Genomic DNA, 12,868 nt, shown 5'->3' with positions numbered 1-12,868 from the left:
AGTATTTCGAGACTTTGAAACGAAGCCGCTGTATGCGTTGACAACTCGAATTGCCATTCAAAGCAAGCGTGTAGCTACTTTTTATTGAGCTGAATCAATTAACGATTAATTAAAAATTCATTTTTCGGGAAAGTGTCAGTATTTAGTATAAATTTTCATTCATTCTGCTACACATACAGACATAAATATAAGTTCATATAATTTAAAAAGTATGTATGTACATTTTTGCTTATAAAGGGTGTTTCCTTAAGAGCTTGAGATCTTAAAATGATGATATAAAGCAGAAATACCTTTTTATTGAAATGAACTGAATTTACAAGGTGAAATCCAAAAAAAACAAGACAGACGTCATAAAAATGTTTTTGATGGCGCCATCTCTTTAGTGAGTTAATGCGTTGAAAGTCACATCCCGCGCTGACTTACAGTGAAATCTTGGTGACATTCGGTTCAGTGGAAGCGAAGTTATTGCGTCTATGTTTGTGTCATCGGCACAAAAATGAGTTTCGAACGAAGAGATGATATCAAATTTTGTTTCAAAATCGGTAAAACGTATACCGAAACATTAGAATTGATGAAAGAAGTTTATGGCGATGATTCGCCAGAGTTCATGAATGGTTTACACGTTTCAGAGATGGTTGTGAGGACATAAATGCCAATGAACATACGGCCCCCGCCCAAAATCAGTAACCACCGAAAACTCCATCAAAATTCTTCGTAAATGTATCAAAAATTTACCGAAATCATCGTTGAAATTCATGGAATCGGATTTGAATATCTCCAAAACATCGATTTATCCCATTTTAACTGATCGTTTGGGCTTACGAAAGGTCTGTGCACGTTTCATTCCGCACAAGTTAACTGAGGATCAAAAATTGGTCAGAATTCAACATTCGAAAGACCTCATTGCAGAGACGAGAACTTCCTTTACAACATTCTAACTGGTGGCGAAACGTGGTGTTTCCAACATGAACCTGAAACTAATCGTTAAAGTGCTGAATGGAAGGCCCCAGATGAGCCACCACCCAAAAAATCTCATTTGGAGAAGTCAAAGATCAAGTCGATGCTCATTTGTTTTTACGATTCCAAGGGAATTGTCCACAAGAAGTTCGTGACAATGGGCCAAACCGTCTATGCAATTTTCTATGACCATCGATGGTCATTTGACTTAAATTCTTGCACGAACTGTATTTTATAAGCACGAAAGCCAAGATACTTACATAAAATTGTCCACGTGCTCGGAATTGAGAACGACGGCAAATCGACGTTTCGAAGTTGTTGCTGTATCAGCTTGTTAAACTCTGTCACTGCAATGAAACCACCTAATTGGGACTATCGATGGTGTATAGCCTTCTTATGCCTGCAGGAGAGCAACCTGGACGCAGGTATCTATTGTGTCTTCGGGCATAAACGCGGCTCTACCCAGAAGTTATACTTACCCAGAAGTTATACAGGGTACAATTAGCCGAGGTGGAGGATTGTTATAGTATTAATGGGAGCGTGTCCCACATACCATTGAGGTAACGGCATCTCTGATATGTTTCTGACATTTTGATTTAAACCTCCTTCCAAAAAAAAAACAAAAAGTGCAATGTAGTTACCGGTCGTCTTCGTCTAGCTCATCTAACGGTAGGCCCAAGAAACTTGCTGTTTCGAAAGGTTGGGCCCATAGAGAAAGGGGTGTTAGGGGAGAAGGTTTGATGGGGTGAAAAGGTGGTTAGTTTTGTGCAGAGTGCCTTCACATGCTGGACATATGTATGTTGGGTATGTCGGAGTCAATTCTAGGCAGGGGTTGGGAGTTTAGAAAGGTGGTAGGTGTCTCCCGATGAATATCATTGAGCGTAAGTCTAAACACTGTCCGGTCCAATAGTGGTCGGTTCGTGTTGTCCTGGATCTCGTCGGAATAATTGAAGAGATGCCCCCTGACGTGCCTAAGCGGCGGCTCAGGTTCTAGCAGCTGTGGAGTAGAAGAGCATTTTGTTGTGGACTTTTCGGCATCTTCTTCAACACTTCGCTCTATGAATTGCGCGAACAGATTTTTTTTCAAACCAAATTTCCCTAATTTGAAAGCCTTGTGCTGGCGCTAAACGATTCATGATCACTTGGCAAACCTTAAATAAAAAATAAATAAATAATTGGCGCTTACGCCCTTTTAGGTGTTTGGTCGAGCTCCTCCTCCCATTCGTGGCGTGCGTCTTGATGTTTTTCCGCAAATAGAGGGCCCAAGAGTTTTTAAGCCGACTCCGACTACAACTTTTTTATTTTTGTTGGCAGAAATACTCTCAGAGGGGCGGCCGCTATTAGAAGGAACTGTTTGTATCATTTGGTTCTTCATGCACGGAGATTCGAGCTTACGCATTTCCGAATGGTAGTCACGCCCAAACCTAATCGGCTTCGGCGGCCATTAAATATATTTACCTTACTGAACAGAAATGTCTGCACGGTTTGTCATTCTCAGCTGCTTAACCATAGTTATCGATATCGATAGTTCTCATGCAGCTAAAAAAAAACACCCGATACCAACCTTTAAGAAAACAAATTATTAGCAAACCTCTACTCTGAGTTTAAAATTACATAAAAGAAGTTTTTATATTATATTTTGTGTTAGTTTTTTTTCTTTTTTTTCTAAGCGCAAATTCCACACTTTGACGAATTCATAGAAAGGCGTCGGAAATGAGAAATCGTACAAGAATTTCGCAACTGTCGAGAAACAAGGGAAAAAAGCAACCTTAACATATTCAATGATGTCTAAATGCAAATTAAGTTGAAGTCACAAAATTTAAGTCAAAAATGTTTGTGCAACAAAGGAAATCGAAGCGAATTCTCAGAATGTAGTGAAGACCGATCGTCGATGATTTAGCGACAACAGCTGAAGTTGGTTTTGGATTTGGATGGACGAAAGCCGGCGAACCAATCAACTAGCCAGCCACGAGCGCGTTCGTTGACGTCTTGCTTATAAACATTAATTTACATGTAAGCACACACACACATGCATACATATAAAAAAGTGTGCACGTTTAATCGCAAGCGCAGACATTTGCACATATTCGACGCTTACCTTTCGCGCAATGGCCGATATCCGTTCGCGAGTTGGATATTAAACTCGTAAAAAATATGTAAATAAAATAATATTAGCCAAAGCGAGAGGCAGAGGCAGGACGCGGGGAGATATACGACCATATTTATATATTCAACGCGCATGTTAATCAGCGGACAGCAACAGCGGGAGAAAAACAATGAATGTATTTGCGAATATACTTACATACATGCATACATACATACTTATACAGCACGCGAAGCAAATATAGCACCTCAACATTTGGTGTGTTTTACTTTTACCATTTGGACAAGTTTTACTATTTATATTATTTTATTAAATTATAAAATTTATTTTTTATAATAAATAAAACCATATTAATCCAACTTTTACCTTTATACAAAATTTAGAAGAAATCGACAAATTTCCATCAAAAACATGGCTTGATACTATCTATCTCAGGTGGATACTATCTACACTGACTTCTCGACAGCTTTAGATACAGTATCACATCGTTTCTTTCTGCTAAAATGTATATACATACATATTTTGGTATTCATTCAACATTTTTGTACTGGATTTAATCCTACTTAACTGACGCTGCTTTCCAACCGTTGACAACGTTGTTTCAACACCATTCATCGCGTCATCAGGTGTATCCCAAGGTAGCATCCTCGGACCCCTATTTTTTTATCTTTTCTTCAAGGACTTTAGCCCATTCTTCAAATTTGCTAATTTCTTGCTTTACGCTGATGACCTTAAAATATTTGCAACCATCACAAATTTACGCGACCCAACCAACCTTCAATCCGACATTAATAGAGTCAGTGAATGGTGCCGTACAAATCAGTTGACGCTTAATATCAATAAATGCTTTCATGTAACTTATAGTAGGCATACTAACCCTTTTTATACTTCTTATAAAGAGTTTTCCAATAAGAGAAGATATTATTTTGATATTCAAAGAAAAATGCAATTTTTTAAAATAAATGACCGGATGTTTATTTCATTATAAAGAGGAAGATATGCCGTTAATAGTGGAAAATAACATCAACAAATGACCACCACGACCACGCTTACAGGACAATATCCTTTTCATGAAATTTTTCATAACCAAATTGCAAAGTGGCTGCCCTATATCCTCACAAACTCTATCTTTGAGGCCTTGAATCGATTCTGGGCTGTGGGCGTAGACCTTCTCTTTCACGTGGCCCCATAGAAAAAAGTCACAAGATATTAAATCACAAGATTTCGGTGGCCAAAAGTGATCACCTCTTCGAGAGATAACACGGTCCGGAATCTTTTACCGTAAAATACCAATGGTTTCGTTGCTTGTGTGGCACGTAGCGCCGTCTTGTTGAAAATAAACGTTGTCCAGATCAATACTATCCGACTTCGGCCATAAAAAATCATTAACCATCTCTCAAAATAGCATCTGTTATTCAAAACAACACCTGTTATTGGAAACCTCTTTAGTATTTCTAGCTCTGTCTTACAATCTGTGAACCCAATGAAGGATCTTGGTGTTATATTTGATTCAATTATATTCTTTGATGTCGATTATGTTCTTTCGCGCTCTTATTCAATGTTAGCTTTTACTCTGTATTCTGCATTGGTAAGATCAAGACTAGAATATGCAGCGTGGAGGTCCAACACAAAAATTCAATCAAATGGCTTTGAGCGAGTTCAAACAATTTTTCTAAAATTTCTTCTCCGCTCGAAGAAATGATGGCTGTTAACTTAAGGAAGGGACTATGAAAATCTCTTCGCAAAATTCTCTTTATGTTACTAAAATTGTACTGCTCCTTAGTTTATATGTAACTAGTTGCAGTGTCAACAAACAGTGTTATGTATTTTAGATTTAAAAAATTTAAAAAAAAATTCTACCTTCTTACTACTCTCGTTGCCAACTAATTAGTCTTCCTACGGCTGAGGACAGAAGATCCATTTTAGCGTGATTATTTGTCATTAACCTCATAACTGGCTCTATTAACTGCCCTTCTCTTTTAGAAGATATCGCTTTTAATATTTCCTCTAGAATCAAGACAGTTTTTAGCTAAATGTTTGCGTATGTTTTTCTCTGCATCCCATCACTAGTATTTCATCGTAGCTCAGGTATTTTATTTTTGTCCTCATTTTAAAATTGATCCCCACAATATTAGCCTGTAAGAATATATGTATCTAGTCTGTAAGATTCCTGTAATCATAGACTTAAACAAATAAATAAATTAATTAAAAATTCTTTAATCAAAATAAAAAATTTTAAAAAATTTGTACGAAAGCGCAAGTTTGAAGTGGCTGAAAATTCTTTTCTCAACATAAAAAAAAATCGCGTGGATTGGTTATGTGGAGAAAATGCGCACCACCGTCAGCGAAAAAAGTTGCAAAAGATCAACAGAATTTTATAGCATCATCCAATTTTGTTTTTGAATAAGTTTTTTATAAAATGAATAAAAATACTGAATAAATAAAAAAAAATGATTTTGAGTGATAGCATTCTTTATTATGACCTTCCACGCACCATTTCTTGACTGTGAAGTTCATCAAGTTGAGTTCCGTTGCTGTCTAGTACACAAGTTTCAAAGGAGATTGACGTATGACGCCATTTGCAAAAGTTATACAGTGGTCACATAATTTATTCGTACACTCACTGTTTATAAATAGATACACCTGATACTTAACACGATTTATACAAAAGAACAAAATTTTAATACATTCGTAATAAATAACATTTTTACTCAATATTTAAGGAACAAAAGCTTCCAAATTCATTTCTGGAACTAGAGAACTTAAGGTAATAAAGAAATGAAGCACAATTCTATGCAAAAATTTTATTCATACCGAGCCATATAAAGAATATTTTATTTAAAAAAAAAACAGAAAACACGAGTATTCAGTACTTTGTTGGGCCGCCTTTAGCTTTAATAACTGCTTCCAAACGTCGATGCATACTTTTTACCAATACCTCGGTTTCATTAGCTGCAATTTTCTCCCACCCAACACTCAAAGCTGCCTTTAATGACGCCTTTGAGGTTATTTTGGGCTTTCTGATTATCCTTTCTAAGAGCTCTCAGCCATGCTCAACTGGGTGCAGATCCGCTGATTGAGGTGGAGTTTTAACACATTTCCGCCGGCGACCGAATTTGTTGTATTAGGCATCTGACGGCTCTGTAACTCCAATATTGTTTCATCGGACGGCGCTGTTGTAACTGTAATTGGATATCGCTCAGTGAGAGCTGCCTGCGTTAGATGTAAACTATTTCTCTCCTTTTTCCTCAGATAACCGTTAACAGCATTCTCAGAAAACCGCCCAATGAGACATATGCGTATGTACCAACAATGGTACAAGCCATCCAGTGGGATAGGCCTCAATGTACCACTAGTGGTACATGCCGGCGGGAACGTGTTAAACTGCTTATAGTGGTAAATAAGCCATTCTTGCACGAGATGAGATGAGTGTTTTGAGTCATTGTCTTGTTGAGGCAAGATCCCTTTAGCATCCAGGCCAAGTTTGATGGCACCATCATGCAAATTATTCTTAATACAGATGTTTGCCCATTTTATCATCAATACAAAGCATTTTTCCTACTCCAGATGCAACTATGCACCTCCTAATCACTGCGTTTCCTCCTCCATGCTTAACGGTAGGAATAAGATTGTTCCCATTCAGTTCTGTATTTTCTTTTCGCCAAACTTTTGGAGGGCCATCTGATCCGAAAACATTAAATTTCGACTCATCGCTGAATATAACGTTTTTCTAAAAAGAATATGGTTTATTTATATAGTATTTGGCGAACTCCAATCTCTTCTTTCTGTTGATATCTGAAACGTAGGGCTTGCGGCGTGCCATTCTGCTATGATAACCAGCGTTGTGCAGGCAATTTCGAACTTGTTGTGGACTTACTTTTTTATGCAAAGACTCTAGAATATTCCGGCATAGTATCGTGTAGGTTATTTTGGGAATTTGCGCGACTGATGCTACTTTTTCGCGTTCCTCACGTGGAGTTAATATTTTACGCCTTCCGGCTTGATGGTGATTAGCTTCCAAATTACCAGTGTTAACGTAATTAGCAATAATGCTTTGCACCATAGAATGCAATTTGCCAATTTTTTGTCAATTTCGCGCAGAGACTTGTTTTCCCAAGTACAATTTAATAACAATTTTACGCATTTCTAATGATAAATCCGCACTTCGCCCCATTTTGTCACCTTCAATCGAGATATTACGCGCAACTGAAACTGAATCGACGATAAAAACTAAGAAAAACCAATCTTATTTCGTTTTCAGCAAAATTAGTAAAAACACAAACGATTTTTACAGTTACTTTTGCAGCAACAATATCATGAGCTGAAAGTGTACGAATAATATTTTGCAGTCTTTTGCTATGTCTGCCTGCTTTCCTTGGCACCCCTCAGTGTGAGTTGAAATAACAGGAATTTTGTTTGCGGCAATTCATTAGGAAAGAAATATATTTTCACAGCAAATATTTTGCGCAAACCTAACGTTTTTACTTACTACGCAGGGTGTATGAATAAATTATGTGACCACTGTAAATCTCCCGATAGGGTGATTAATTTTGCGCCACTTTGTACTGAAATTTAAAGGGCTATAAAACTGTGTGTGTATTTTTTTTTTGAAGTGAAACTTCTTAGGCGTCAATGGACGAGCGGGAATGGAGAGTAAAATTTCAAGGTCATGCAACGTTTCGGGCATTTTCGTTCCGCGAGAGAGAAAGAAGATATAACGTAGGGGAAAAGGAGAGAGAGAGCTATACCTTATATATATCTTGAATACACTTTATACTATTTTTCCTGAGTTTTTCCTTGTGGTTGCTAATTTCTAGTGAGAAATGACCCTATCTACTTTTTGGCGTTTGTTTGTTGGTGCAAACTTGTAGGAAATATATTTTTGGTGCCTAGTTTTTGGCGTTATATTTCCTTGGTGCCTACTGTTTGGGGTTTTTGTTTTTTTGTGTCTATTTTTTGGCGCTTATTTCCGTTTCCTGGCTAGTGCTTGTGCGTACTATAAAGTGCTATCCATTCCGGCGTCGGACTTATTGGTATTGCCTTGCGGTAATTTGTGCCGTTGCTGCGGTCCTAGAATCGATGCGTTTGTGCGGGTGATAAACGCTCGGAGTAGTGCGCGTTGTTGCCACGGTTTGTGTCCGACGTTTACCTACACTGGTCGACCCTTCACCGGTTTTTGTAAATTTTGTCTATTTGTATTCTCTGCAAATGTTGTGAATTTATTTAGATATATATTCTTTCTCTCTCTCTCATTCTATCTCGGATGTCTCCCTCTTTCTTTGTCGGCCTTGAAAGTTGCACTTCTGTTATGTATACTACACTTTTTTTTTCCTTTAATAAAAAATTTGAAATTTGAATGGAAATTTTTCCATTTTTTCTAATTTTTGCATTAAGTTTGATTTGGTTTTATAAGGTGTTTTTTATTAGAATTATAATGAGCTATACTTTTATAAAGAAAATAATGAACATTAAAACGAATTAAAAAAAAACAAATTAAAACGAAAAAATAGTCAAAACTGCTCAAAATGTTGGGGCGCTATATTTTTTTCGCGGGCTGTACTTATTCAAATATATGAATATATGTCTGTATACTTATATGTATGTACTTTTAAGTACATGCAAAAAGTAAATAAATCGTGATAAAATGCTGCAGCCCAAGAATGTATCGTAAAATTAATAAAATTGAAAAAATATGATTATACAAAAAAGGTAAGGCTAGATTTCAGCAGACGCAAAGACTAAATGGTGTTTGTTTTAAACAAATTGTTTTATGTATGTGCTTACAAATATATGCATACGTGAATACATGGAAGGTTTTGTATATTTTTTCGAATCGTTGTATATCTTAATTTAAATAAACATGCCATTTTTGTTTTTTAATTTTCGCACACTATTGAAAGCCAATTTGCAAGCTCATCTGAAGCTCAGTTGATAGGAGTTTCTAAGAATTCAAACAATCTTGGATTTTCCTCTTGTGCTTAATGCACTGACCTTTGCGCTTAACTACTGTCCGACTTTAGAAAATATCTACTCATGATTCTGTGCTTTCCTTGAGTGATACTGAGAAAACTGTGATCAGTTGCTGTTTTTTTTTTTTGTAAATGTCAATAATCGCTTTAGGATGCAAGCGACGAATGCGCTACTTATTGCTCTTTGTGCTTTTGCTTTGATAAAATACAAATAAATGCTTTGAAGTCGACGAAAAATGGTGTGTGTCGATTCTCCTTTCATGGGTCTTTTTCAAGATTTGGCATATTGTGAATATTGGGTCAATGGTAGACTTTCCAGGTCTGAAGCCACACGGATAAGTTCCAATCATTTGGTTGCAGCCTTTCACACAATACGCTCGCTAGAACCTTATTGGCGATATTTAGAAGACTAATCCCGCGGTAATTCTTCTGACTACCCTTAACCCCTTAACCCCATGTTGATGGGTCGGCGCTTATTTCTACTATATAACGCCAACAGAAAATTAGAAAAAAATCATAAGGTATCCTCTAAGCTTTAACTAAACCTAACCGAAGAGATTTCTTCAATTTTTTATTTTTTATTTTAATAATATTTTATCATAAACAAATGGTATGAAACATGCACCGTGCAGTAGTTGATAAAAAACGGGCCGGACACGAACGACCATCAACATGGTTTTAGGGCTACTACTGTTATTATATAGGGTTGTTCAATAGGTGCGCTTCAACTTTTTTCCGATAGGGAGGGCGAACGACGCAATATTTTTTATTTTTCGCTTGTTATTTGTAAACTTCATTAGTATACATTTCATCATGGAACGCTACACACTTGAGCAACGATTGCAAATCGTGCAAATTTTTTATGAAAATAATCGTTCTGTTGCTGCTACTTTAAGAGCATTACGGTCATTTTACGGTCCATTTAACAAGCCGTCCCGTTTTGGGGTTATGTGAAGTCATTGGTCTACAGTAACAAGCCGGCGACGATTTGTGAGCTCAGAGCCAATATTGAACGCGAAATTGCTGGAATTTCGGCCGATTTATGCAAAAAAGTAGTCGAAAATTGGGTTCAACGATTGGACTTCGTAAAACGTGCACGCGGTGGTCATGCAAAAGAAATCGAATTTCATGCTTAAATGTATATGTTCAAACTCGATAATAAAAAAAAATTAGTTAAAAAAGTCAAACCGTTTGTGTTTTATTCAAAAAAGTTCAAAAGTTGAAGTGCTCTTACTGAAAAATCCTATACTATCTGGGTGTTCTGCATCGCTTACGTGAAGCTGTTCGCAAAATAGGCAAGAATTGTTGCGAGACGACTCTTGATTTTTGCAGCACGACAATGAGACGTCTCATACTGAATGCATTGTCCGTTACCATTTGACCATAAACTCGACCCGTCACATGACATAACCACACAAGACCGCTTATTTAGCTCCATATGACATCTGGATATTCAATAAAATAAAAAGACCTCATCCGGTGCTATCGTTTCCAGCCCATAGAAAAGATTCAACGTAAAGTGCTGCCTGCACTGAAGCTTGTTTCGAAAATTGAGTTCAACAACTACTTTTAGAATTGGTTAACTTTAACAAAAGCGTATTCAGTCGAAGGGGGTTTATAAAGATTTAAATAAAAATTTATTATAACATTAAACAAAGTAACCTGCCAATTTGATCATAGTAGCAAATACATACACACATATGTACGTATATGAAATTATATTAGATATTGTTGTTGTGAAACAGCTGACCACACTTAACGAAGGGCAATTCTAGAATTATTACCAAATAATGCATTGTATTAATCACATTTTGTTTTTGTTTCTCTTTCACATTTGTTATTTGGCTCATGCAGTGCTCACAGATTAGTGATCCGCACCAACACAACAACTACTACTATTACAAAGAACTGAATCATATGCTCTCAATTAATGATTATTTAACTTTTGGGCTCAGCCACTGTGAGGAAATTGAGGTAATCTCTTTTTTGTACCAAAGGGAACTAAGTTTTGTGATATTTTTATAGCACGTAACCATTTTTAGTTGTAATTATAAAGTAATTATTTAAAACCGTTTTTTATTAATCACATATTTGTTTTTAATTTGACTAAAAAACAAATGCTATTACTGAACACCCACTTTGCATGGAGCTGAGACTGAAACGAAAATACAGAACAAGTGAGCGCAATGGGGAAAGAATAATAAAGCCGCAGCAACAAGATTTATATGCACACATATTTATGAGCATACAATGTTTATGTGTGCTCATTTAATTTTTCGTATGCTGACGATGTATTGATGTATTTTTGTATATATATGTAAACACATACGAACAACGCAATAACGCACAGAGAGCCAGCCCGTTAAGCAACAACAACACAGATGATGTGAGAAAAGTAAAGTTGTTTACAGCTGCTGCTGGGTATAAAGTTTTTATTTTTATTGTAGATTTTTATATGCATATGCATGTACATACATACAAATAAGAAGAAACGTACTTATAGCTGTGTGCAGTGGTAAATAAATGTAAGAGTGTGGTTTTTAATCAACAATCACAAATCACAGCGCAATGTTAAGGTAAATAGATTTAATGTTTACTAAAAAGTTTTAGTTTGAATGAGGAACAAGAATTTTCTGAACTGAGCGATGAACTAATAATTCATTTCAATTTTTCATTTGCAAGAATTTCTTATAAAAATTAAATACATATTTTCATATAAAAATTTTATCACTATAACAGATTTTAATATGCGTACAATTTGCACAAGCAGTTTCAAAACCAAAACACGCACTCGCTGATTGCCGCAGGTAATATTTTGACCTCGCACTTTAAACGAAATCTCAGTATTTACACAGCAGGCAGCAACAGTGTCAAAAAAATGTGTAATTTTTACTGCTGTTACCACTGCTTGCGAGCATACATAAATTGTACACATATACCTACATACATACATACATATATTAAATGCATTCCATAGCAACTTACTTGCAATTGGTCAACGTTGGTTGGTGTATTCAAAATTTCTGTTGTCTTTCTATGCCTGCCTCTATCCAAAGCGTACCGAAGCCGATGCGACGCCAAATTCCTGCGCTTATCAAGCAAAGCGAAAAATATATATGTATTTCATGCAGCTCACGGTGTTGATTATTTCTAATATTTTTTGATTTTAAATTTATTTATTAACTTTTTTCAAATACACACTTTGATAGTTTTTAATTATATTTTGCACATGAAAATCACATTTTTCATTAGATGTTCTGCCTATTTGCTGCGGTCGGTCGCCATAACAGGCGAATGCGAGTGCGTTTGGTGTCTGCTGGTTATAATTGCTAACATGCAGAAGCGTTGCGCCTTCAATAAATTTTATAATATTTTTACTTTCCGACACTTGTTCACTTTTTTCTTCTAAATTTTTGCTTTTCGCTCAGCTAATATGCAAACTAGTAGAGGTTTTTTCCTGCTCTTGTGCCGCTAATTTTTTATTTATTTAATAAGAAATTGACTTCACATTGATTCACTTTTCACTCACGAATGCACAGCAACAGTTTAGAGTGCAATTGACGCGTTTCTTTAACAAACTGATTGACTGAAAAGTCAAAAAGAGACGGGCAAACACAGGCAGTTCGGCTGGTTAACATCTGTCAGCGATGGTATTCCAACTAGTACAGACATATGTATATCTGGAGGCCGATGAGCTACAGCCACAGTTACGAGACGTAAAATAGCGGTTGGCAAAGCAGTGCGCTTCACATTAGCGCCTCACTAGCGAGCAACTGTTATACACCAATCATGCGGCTTCAAATATTGGCAATTAATTCTGTTGCTGATTTTCTGATGG

General features: G+C 36.3%; 1 protein-coding gene across 1 annotated transcript in view; it reads right to left on the bottom strand.

The window, feature by feature from the left end:
- LOC128868601 (SHC-transforming protein 1) overlaps window positions 1-12,688 on the bottom strand; it is a 61,078-nt gene extending 48,390 nt beyond the window's left edge. The window contains exon 1 of the mRNA XM_054110880.1: window positions 12,016-12,688. The gene's annotated coding sequence lies outside the window, so the exon portion shown is untranslated. The remainder of the gene's footprint in view (window positions 1-12,015) is intronic.
- Window positions 12,689-12,868: the final 180 nt, after the last annotated feature.

This window comes from Anastrepha ludens, chromosome 6 (assembly GCF_028408465.1).
Source record: "Anastrepha ludens isolate Willacy chromosome 6, idAnaLude1.1, whole genome shotgun sequence".
Classification (NCBI taxonomy): Eukaryota; Metazoa; Arthropoda; class Insecta; order Diptera; family Tephritidae; genus Anastrepha; species Anastrepha ludens.
Note: the sequence above shows the minus strand (reverse complement) of the source record. Positions and strands in the feature narration are given on the sequence as shown.